General features: G+C 33.8%; 1 pseudogene; it reads left to right on the forward strand.

Moving 5' to 3' along the window:
- The first annotated feature begins 3,596 nt into the window (after positions 1–3,596).
- LOC133308554 (pentatricopeptide repeat-containing protein At3g02330, mitochondrial-like) lies at positions 3,597–10,429 on the forward strand (annotated as a pseudogene).
- The last annotated feature ends 227 nt before the right edge of the window (positions 10,430–10,656 follow it).

Here is a 10,656-nt window from a genome sequence, read left to right on the forward strand (position 1 = left end):
AAATTTGATGGCTTGAGTAGTTGGAGGGTGATTTGTAGGTGAGTCCATTTGTTAAACATGCTTGGGATTGGTTCCCGTTAAAAGGGAAAAATTATGAAATTGGCATTTAGAACACTTTGAAAAATCGGACTGAAAATTAAGTGATATTAAAGCGTGAAAACCTTGGTTTTGTGTAGGATTCACGTTAAATTTATAAATATAAATATTGATGGATATGTGTTCTTGGTTATAGTGTGAAACCAAGTGGACTAGTGGAGCAAGAGCATGGATTAGATCAAGCTATGGACATTGACCAAAGCTCTTGATTGTTTTGGATTAATGTAAGTATCAATAATGGTTTAACATGAGACTTACATAATGAATATGTGATTAATTGTGATAATTTTCACCTTGAAATAGGTGTTGTGAATTGAGTTGATACTCAAGTATTTGTGGAGGACCTTGTTTGGGCTTGAAGCAAGCTTAGGTGAAAGCTACAGGTAAATTTTCGGTCCTTGGGGTTAATCCCTCATTTGTTCTACCAGACTCTGAGGGAGGATGGTTTTTTAATATGGTATGTTGAAAATGATGTGTTATATGTTGCACGTATATATATGTATGTTTGTGTGCCACACAATACGGTGTTTCCTTGTATGAGGCATAAGATAGTGTTTCCTTATGCATAGTATGAGACAGTGTTTTCTCATACGGTATGTTGCAAGACAGAGTTTCCTTGCGTAATGCATATACTTGTTATATTCTTTGGCCAATAAGATTTATTATTGCACACATTCATTGATATACATATTCTGATGCATATATGCTTTTATATTCTAATATTATGCCTGAAGTGAACCTGGGGTAAAGGAGCCCTCCAAGGAACCCTAGTTTGCGGAGATTATCATCTCACCCCCCAATTATGGGGATTACCATTTCATGTACAGTAGTTGATGATGCTAAGGCATCGCGCGACAAGAGGTCGGAGGAGAGATACTATCTGACTTGAGAGTCATGTTTTGATTGACATTGCATTTTTTACATGACATGATGTTATTCTTTTGAGATGTACATGCCATGTATTCTTTTGATGAGCATAGAGGATGTCTGTGTCAGGTTGATAGTTGTATATGTGTTGTTAGCGATGTACACTTAGGTCTATGTTACTTATTTAATTGCATCTCTTTTGTGAATTTGATGTAATTATCTAAGTAACATCATGGACATTATTGGAGACCTATATGTATAGGATAACCTATGCCATGGATGGCTGAGTAATATGATTTATGCCTGTATTATATTAAATTGTCAATCAGGTTGAAATTTTCATGGTGGGAATTATCCCAGTGGTCCGAAATACAGACAAAATGCTGCCTGTTTTATTTTGACCAAAGAAGCGATGAAAATTGTAATACATAAAGAAAAAGGAAAAAGTTAACCAGTTAACTTCCACATTTATTAAATTTAAAATTTGTTGCGCTAAATATCACATGAATGCTAATTAACCAGTTGCAGATGGGGCGTTATTGCCTCACATGGACCCCACATACTTTTATATATGTGTAGGAGATAATTTTATCTCATATAACATGATAAACATTAATCTTTTTTTCTTTTATCAAATAATCGTGCATTAATCGTCTAATAGCACCCCATCCTTCCTTATTTATACACTTTGACAAATATGATTAGTTATCATTGGTTGATCAATTATATGAGTTTGTACATAAACCACTTATTGCTCACACGCAAGGGAGTTAAAATTAAGATTTGATGTAAAATCGGAAGGGCGATAAAAAATTGTGAAACATAAAATCGTAACGTAAAAAAAATCGTAAAAACGTACAATTGCTTGAAATATTGATAAAAATGTTTTGATGAAAAAAATCGTAAAAACGTAAAATTATAGTGATAAATAAAGATTTTAACTATCATGCTCACATAACTTTTTAAATAAGAAGTAAACCAACTTATCATCTATAGTAATCCAATACTTTATATTTAAACAAAAGACATTACGGGAAGAAAAAAAATACTAGTAAAATATAACTTTATTTATATAAGATTTATTAGTTTTAATTTGAAAAAAAAATACTTGAACTTATTAATATTTTCACACTCAAAAATTTTAGGCTAAAGTATGAGTTACCCCCTTGAACTTTGACCATGTTTCAAATTTTCCTATTGTACTTTTAATTATTTCAATTAACCCCATGTACTTTATAATAGTTTCAAATCAACAATTCTGTTAAAATTTTACAAACGCTATTAAACCTCCTCACATGCCCTAAGCCCCAAATCTTAAAAAAAATCTCTCTTTTCTTCTATGTTCTCCCATCTCTTATTACGATTTGCTTTGGATCTTTTCTCAGTAGTTTGGGATGATTTTTGATTTGGATGAGTAAAAATAGTTTGTATTTTTTGTGAGGAAAATTGTAAACTGAATTGTTATTAGAGCAAGCACTTATATGACTTCACTTTTAAGAGGCTTCTCTATCTAATCATTTAAAAGATATTCTAAACCTTAAGGAGCTTTATTTTTTGTTCATTCCAAATGCTATTAGGTCCAACCATTGGTCCAGATGATTAAATTCAATTGCATTATTTCCCAAAATGTTTGAATGTATGTTTTGATTGTGCTCAGGACTCAAATTTGCTTATTCTTCAAGTTGGTAATTCTGGTTTTGTGATAAATTGGAGGCCCCTTCTTTCACCATGTAATCACTACTCACTGATTTCAACATTTTTATAAAGAAGATTTCTTTATTATGTAAAAAAAATTAACAGCTCTTTTTTCGTTTATTGGTATATGGACTTCCCTTAGACGCAATACAAGGTCAAAGGAAGTATAGGTCCAAGGAAGCAATTTCTTTCGTTCAAAATTAATTACTCTTTTTTCGTATATTCCTCTGTTCCACCTTTATTAAATGGTTATAATCTATATTAACTAGGAATTTTATAATTCTGATGAGGCAATCAATAATGTTTATTAAGGAAATGAAAATGAAAGCTTTAGAAAAGAATACAATCATTTCTGAGTTCATGAGGATGTTCAAGTTGGATATTCATAAGACGGGGAAGAAATAAGTTACTGCACTAATGAACTTTGTCGGTTTTTCTTGTCGTTACCAAATTTTGTCAGGAAAGTTGAGCAAGAGTGCATCCTAGACCACGTATAGAATATGTCGTGGGGCAGTGATGCCACTTTTGCCTTTAAATACTTAATTCAGGTTAGCTCAAATTTTTAACAACTTTTGTAAAAATTTTAACAAAATATTGTTTTGAAACAATTATAAATTACACGGGATTAATTGAAAATACAAGAGATTAATTTGAAAAATAATCAAAGTTCAAAAAGGTAACTTATATTTCAGCCTAAATTTTATTTTAGCACAAAAACAGAAATATTAAACCCTTTTAATTTTGTACCTTTCTATCTCATAGCATCATCTAGTAAATAATACAAAAGAATGTCAATATATTCTTTCTCCTTTATCCATTAATCTTCATCGTTCTTTCACTCTTCCCCGCCGAAAAACAAGATAACAACTACCTTGTAAAGCATTCTAAAAGTGCATGCAGTTACCTACGATTATGATGCACCAAAGTCATTAAGCCGAATGAATGGATTACTGGCGAAGCCAACAAGGTTTGTTCTTTGTACTGCACTTAGTTCTTGTGCAAAAACCCTGAATTGGAATTTGGGTATACAAATCCATGCTTATGTGATTCGATCTGGATATGAAAATAATTTGTTCCTTAGTAGTGCACTTGTTGATTTCTATGCAAAATGTTTTGCTATTATGGATGCAATGAAGGTATTTAGTGGCATGAAAATACATGATCAAGTGTCTTGGACTTCACTCATTGCTGGGTTCTCAATAAATGGACAAAGAAAAGATGCTTTTTTGTTGTTCAAAGAGATGTTAGGTACCCAAATTAAGCCCAATTGTTTTACGTTTTCTAGTGTCATCAGTGCATGTGCCCTTGAACATTGTTCAACTCTTCATGCTCATGTCATCAAACGGGGATTTGATACTAACAATTTTGTGGTCACTTCTTTAATTGATTGTTATGCAAATTGGGAACAAATTGATGATGTTGTGCTGTTATTTGATGAAACTAGTGAGAAGGATACTATTGTATACAATGCTATGATGTTTGGATATTGTCAAAACCTGTACGGTGAAGATGCACTGAAACTGTTTGTAGAAATGAGGAAAAGAAATTTGAGTCCTACTGATCATACTTTATGTACCATTTTAAATGCTTGCAGCAGCCTTGCAGTTCTTCTTCAAGGAAGACAAGTTCACTCTCTTGTTATTAAAATGGGTTCAGAAAGAAATGTGTTTGTGGCCAGTGCTATGATAGATATGTATTCAAAGGGTGGTGACATTGATGGGGCTCAATGTGTGTTAGATCAGACTTTTAAGAAGAATGATGTGTTGTGGACATCCATGATTATGGGTTATGCTCAATGTGGGAGAGCTTCAGAGGCTTTGAAACTTTTTGATCGTTTATTGACTGAGGAATAGTTAATTCCTGATCATGTCTGCTTTACTGCTGTTTTAACAGCTTGTAATCATGCAGGATTTGTTGACAAAGGGGTGGAATACTTCAAAAAAATGAGAGCAAATTATGGGTTATCTCCTGGTATAGATTAATATGCTTGCTTGCTTGATCTGTATTCTAGAAACGAAAATCTAAGGAACGCAAGGGATTTAATGGAAGAAATGTCGTATGATCCAAATTATGTAATCTGGAGTTCCTTCTTGAGTTCTTGCAAGATTTATGGAGATGTAGAGCTTGGAAGAGAGGCTGCAGATCAGCTCATTAAGATGGAACCATGTAACGCAGCACCATATTTAACACTAGCACATATCTATGCAAGAAAAGGTTTATGGAATGAGGTAGCTGAAGTCAGAAGCCTTATGCAACAAAGGAGAATAAGAAAACCTGCAGGGTGGAGTTGGGTAGAGGTAGATAAGCAATTTCATGTCTTTGCAGTTGATGATGTATCACATCAACAATCAAATGAAATCTACGCAGAGTTAGAAAAGATTTACTTGGGAATTATGGAAGCATCATCTTATATAGTAGAGGATAGCATTATTCAACCATAGATCGACTTGCTTCCTATGCAATGCATACACCAATTTATGATGAAAACTTGTAGGAGGCGTTTGGAGTTTCTCAGTATTTATAAATTAAATAATATTAAATTTGTACAAAATATCCTCTTGATATGTTTCAATACTTGGATACTGATCTGGATAAATACTATACAAATACAAGGCCCAAACTAAAAGCCTTTGCTACTAAGAAAGCTCATAGTCAATGAAGGCTGCACAACCCATCTTGCCAAGCTACACAATATTTATGACAGCAAAGACACCTCTATAGCAGCAAGCTCATGACAACCATCAAGCTGCATAATATTAAAGACTCCATGACAACAAGCTCCTCAACATTAAACATGACAGCTCTCTTACTCTGCCTCCAAGACAAAGCAAACTTGATCACTAAGTAACATCTCTCCAAGCTGCTCATCTCTCCACTATAAATTAGGGGTGTTCGTTGTCTGGATTGGATCGGTTTTGGAAGCAAAACTCATCCGATCCAATCCCTTCGGTTTGATCATGTAATCATCCATTCGGTTTAAATTTTTTTTCAAATCCAATCCAATCCAATTTTTTTCGGTTTGGATTGGATCAGTTTTCGGTTTTTTGAATATCCTAAAATTAGTTTCATGATTATTGTGCAAATAACATCTTTTGTATATATTGGCTTTGTAAAAAAAAAATTGAAATACAAAAATATCAGTAAACAATACTATAGTTGATGAGACGTGACTTAAGTTTTTTTTTGGTTTAGTTGATGAGTTAATGAGTCTTGAGTTTAGAAATTTTTGGGCTATGATTAGAGAAAAGACAAGTAGGTTGAGGATAATTAATATATTGGATCGGTTTGGATTGGATCGGTTTTCATCAACCCATCCGAAAACCGATCCAATCCAATTAAAATTTGTGGTTTTCTTTCGGTTTCCGATTTTTCGGTTTTCGGTTTATTCGGTTATCGGTTTTTCGGTTCGGTTTTCGCGGTTTGAATCGGTTGATGAACACCCCTACTATAAATACATGTATCAACACTAAGGTACATCATCTTCTTCTACATAATAAACCCTGCTTGAACCATAACTGACTTGAGCGTCGGAGTGTCTTGCAGGTACACCCCTCATCGCGTTCCAGTGAAGACCCATGAGATAAAGCGGCCCAACTGCAAGATGCTCTGACCCAAGACAAGTTCCAGGCTGTGTAGAGGAAGATCACATGATCGGCCCATTTGTAATTATCTGGTCTGATCATATACTAAAGACACGAACCAATGTACATTATCCATTAGAGAAACTATTAAAATCAAGAGAATAAATATTTGATTGAGTAATATAAACTTATCCATTAATTAGGGATATACATTGGTGTTATTAGTATTATTAATCCTAGAGTTTAATTTTGGGCTTTTAGCTATATGATTATTTGTGAATTATAAAGAGCCTTGATTAATACTAGATAGTAGATTTCGAAGCTAGTTTGAGAAAAAGATGAGAATATTTCCACTGACAATGATTTGTGAGTTACCTGATTTTAGATTTTGTGTTCAAGTTTGTACTCAAGCCCTACACTGGCGTAAGACTAACAAGCCTTATACCGCATTTCAATTGTTGATGGATGAAAATCATCGATTGTTATTTGTAGTGTAATTAATAATGAATTAATATTAATTAATTTGTTTAACTTCCTAAATTATAACCATTGGATGCACGAAAATCAACGGTTGAGATGCGATGTAACACTTATTAGTCTTAATCGGTGTTAAAGAATCCTATCTTATATCTATATATATATATATATGAGAAGTTTTTTCTTATGTTGCTGTCATTTTTTTCTCTTATGTCTCACACACAATCCTATATTGAGTCCCACCATTTTTCTTAAAAAAACAAAAACAAAAAACTTAAAAAAAAAATTAATGTGAGATAAGGAGAAAAATCATCTCCCATGTATATATATATATATATATAGGAAAAATATTTTTTCCTTTTAAAGGAGAAATTTTTTCTCATGTTAGTGACTCATAACACAAGTGGGTCCCACAAAATAGTGGAAAGAGAAAAAAATTTAAAGTGAGACCCACTTGTGCTTTGAGTCACTAACATGAGAAAAATTTTCTCCTTTAAAAGGAGAAATTTTTCTCATATATATATATATATATATATATATATATATCAACTATATTCACTTGAGATATCGCTATCTTTAAAATAAGGAATAATGTTCACATACTCATAATAATTAAAATCTTGATTTATTATTATGATTTTTTTTATCAAAAGATTTTATTAAGATTCCAAGTAAAATCTCGAGTTATGTTTTGAAAAATCTATTCGCCCCATAACTATTATTTACCAGAAGATTCATCCGTAATTGTTGAAAGCGAAAAGATTCAATGCCAGACAAGTATACGCATGCTTATATTACAAAAGATGTCTTTTATGTTGATATTGATACAGTACATTATTTCCCGCGCGTCTAATTATTTCCTCACTAATAACCAAAAAAATTATTTTTTTTTTGAAAATATTTCAATCGGTTCATTGTTTCGCAACTAATCTAATTCGGAGCGGATCCTGGATCCCTCTAAAAGTAGTACAGGAGTCGAAAAAAAAAAAAAAACTTGTATTCATATTTTCATACGTTGTAATATATATCATAGTGATAAATAAATAATAAAAGAAGTAAGCGCAGGTTACACCCGAATACACCAGATCACCTCTTAATTGGTTTTGGGTGTTTCTGCTTCGTTGTGCTCTCAATAGCTTGTTTTGTTTTCGCACCTTCCTTCAAAATCTCAAAAACCACTCTCTCTCTCTCTCTCTCTCTCTCTCTCTCTCTCGATCACCCCGAGAAAACCAAACTCCTCCTCCGCCTCTCTCTCCGTCGCCTTATCCGGCAACTTCATCCTCCAAGCGAAGCAGCCCCTCCAATCAAGGGTTCCATCTTCAGCTCCATCTATTCAACCTGTGCAGGAATCGAGCAATTAGGTTGTGATCAAGCTCTTACAGGTACGCAATTTAGGCTTTCAATTCGAATGATTTTTGGGCAACCTTGTAAATGTGTATGGCTGATGGACCGAGCACATAATTCAGATTTATATTGTTTCACTCTCCATACTTATTGCACACGTCCCTACATGATTGCAATTTATTGCTGAATATTCCCATGGCATGCTTTAGGGTCTCATTTACATTTGTTGAGCTTCCTTGCAACTGGAAGTTTCAAGTGACCTTAACTTGTGTTCGTATCCTTGTATCCTTCTACACATGATTGTGTGTGTGACCAACTGGAGTACCATGATACATGCTATAATTTTCATTCTGATAGGATTGGTTGATTCAAAATAATCGTGGAACACTTGTTAGATTTTTGTGAGATAAATTCAATATTTACACCTGGGAATTAGTTGCTATGAATTATTTTTCACTATTGGAAGGTATGCCTGTGATAATTAACTGCTGAAATTTATATGCCATTGAGACTTTTCTGGTTTTCAGGAGAAAAATATTCCAAAGAAAAAGGGTACAACTACAAGGCAAAAGAGGCCAAAGGTAGCTGCAGAGAGAGTGCCTCAAACTTATCAATGTAACCTTCCCCAAATATTAAACCCTTTTAATTTTGAACCTTTCTATCTCATAGCATCATCTAGTAAATACAAAAGAATGTCAATATATTTTTTCTCCTTTATCCATTAATCTTCATCGTTCATTCACTCTTCACCACCGCAAAACAAGATAACAACTACCTTGTAAAGCATTCTAAAAGTGCATGCAGTTAGTTACCTACGATTATGATGCACCAGAGTCATTAAGCCGAATGAATGGATTAATGGCGAAGCCAACAAAGTTTGTTCTTTGTAATGCACTTAGTTCTTGTGCAAAAACCCTGAATTGGAATTTGGGTATACAAATCCATGCTTATGTGATTCGATCTGGACATGAAAATAATTTGTTCCTTAGTAGTGTACTTGTTGATTTCTATGCAAAATGTTTTGCTATTATGGACGCAAGGAAGGTATTTAGTGGCATGAAAATACATGATCAAGTGTCTTGGACTTCACTCATTGCTGGGTTCTCAATAAATGGACAAAGAAAAGATGCTTTTTTGTTGTTCAAAGAGATGTTAGGTACCCAAATTAAGCCCAATTGTTTTACCTTTGCTAGTGTCATCAGTGCATGTGCCCTTGAACATTGTTCAACTCTTCATGCTCATGTCATCAAACGGGGATTTGATACTAGCAATTTTGTGGTCACCTCTTTAATTGATTGTTATGCAAATTGGGAACAAATTGATGATGCTGTGCTTTTATTTGATGAAACTAGTGAGAAGGATACTGTTGTATACAATGCTATGATCTCTGGATATTGTCAAAACCTGTACGGTGAAGATGCACTGAAACTGTTTGTAGAAATGAGGAAAAGAAATTTGAGTCCTACTGATCATACTTTATGTACCATTTTAAATGCTTGTAGCAGCCTTGCAGTTCTTCTTCAAGGAAGACAAGTTCACTCTCTTGTTATTAAAATGGGTTCAGAAAGGAATGTGTTTGTGGCCAGTGCTATGATAGATATGTATTCAAAGGGTGGTGACATTGATGGGGCTCGATGTGTGTTAGATCAGACTTCTAAGAAGAATGATGTGTTGTGGACATCCATGATTATGGGTTATGCTCAATGTGGGAGAGCTTCAGAGGCTTTGGAACTTTTTGATCGTTTATTGACTGAGGAAGAGTTAATTCCTGATCATGTCTGCTTTACTGCTGTTTTAACAGCTTGTAATCATGCAGGATTTGTTGACAAAGGGGTGGAATACTTCAACAAAATGAGAGCAAATTATGGGTTATCTCCTGCTATAGATCAATATGCTTGCTTGCTTGATCTGTATTCTAGAAACGGAAATCTAAGGAAGGCAAGGGATTTAATGGAAGAAATGCCGTATGATCCAAATTATGTAATCTGGAGTTCCTTCTTGAGTTCTTGCAAGATTTATGGAGATGTAGAGCTTGGAAGAGAGGCTGCAGATCAGCTCATTAAGATGGAACCATGTAACGCAGCACCATATTTAACACTAGCACATATCTATGCAAGAAAAGGTTTATGGAATGAAGTAGCTGAAGTCAGAAGCCTTATGCAACAAAGGAGAATAAGAAAACCTGCAGGGTGGAGTTGGGTAGAGGTAGATAAGCAATTTCATGTCTTTGCAGTTGATGATGTATCACATCAACAATCAAATGAAATCTACGCAGAGTTAGAAAAGATTTACTTGGGAATTATGGAAGCATCATCTTATATAGTAGAGGATAGCATTATTCAACCATAGATCGACTTGCTTCCCATGCAATGCATACGCCAATTTATGATGAAAACTTATGAGGCGTTTCGTTGAAGAGAAATTTTTTGAATACTAGAAAAATATAATTAATAGAAAAATGGTTGGAAAGTGAGTTTGGTAGGAAAATGTAAAAAAATTGTTTGGTTAGAAAAATTTTTACCAGACAAGATAAGTAAGATTTATAAAGTCTATGTTTGGTTTGAGGTAAAATATAAATGGAAAATAAGTGACAATT

Source organism: Gastrolobium bilobum, unplaced genomic scaffold (genome assembly GCF_033153095.1).
Source record: "Gastrolobium bilobum isolate Gb01-03AN ecotype WA unplaced genomic scaffold, APGP_CSIRO_Gbil_v1 utg2193, whole genome shotgun sequence".
Classification (NCBI taxonomy): domain Eukaryota; kingdom Viridiplantae; phylum Streptophyta; class Magnoliopsida; order Fabales; family Fabaceae; genus Gastrolobium; species Gastrolobium bilobum.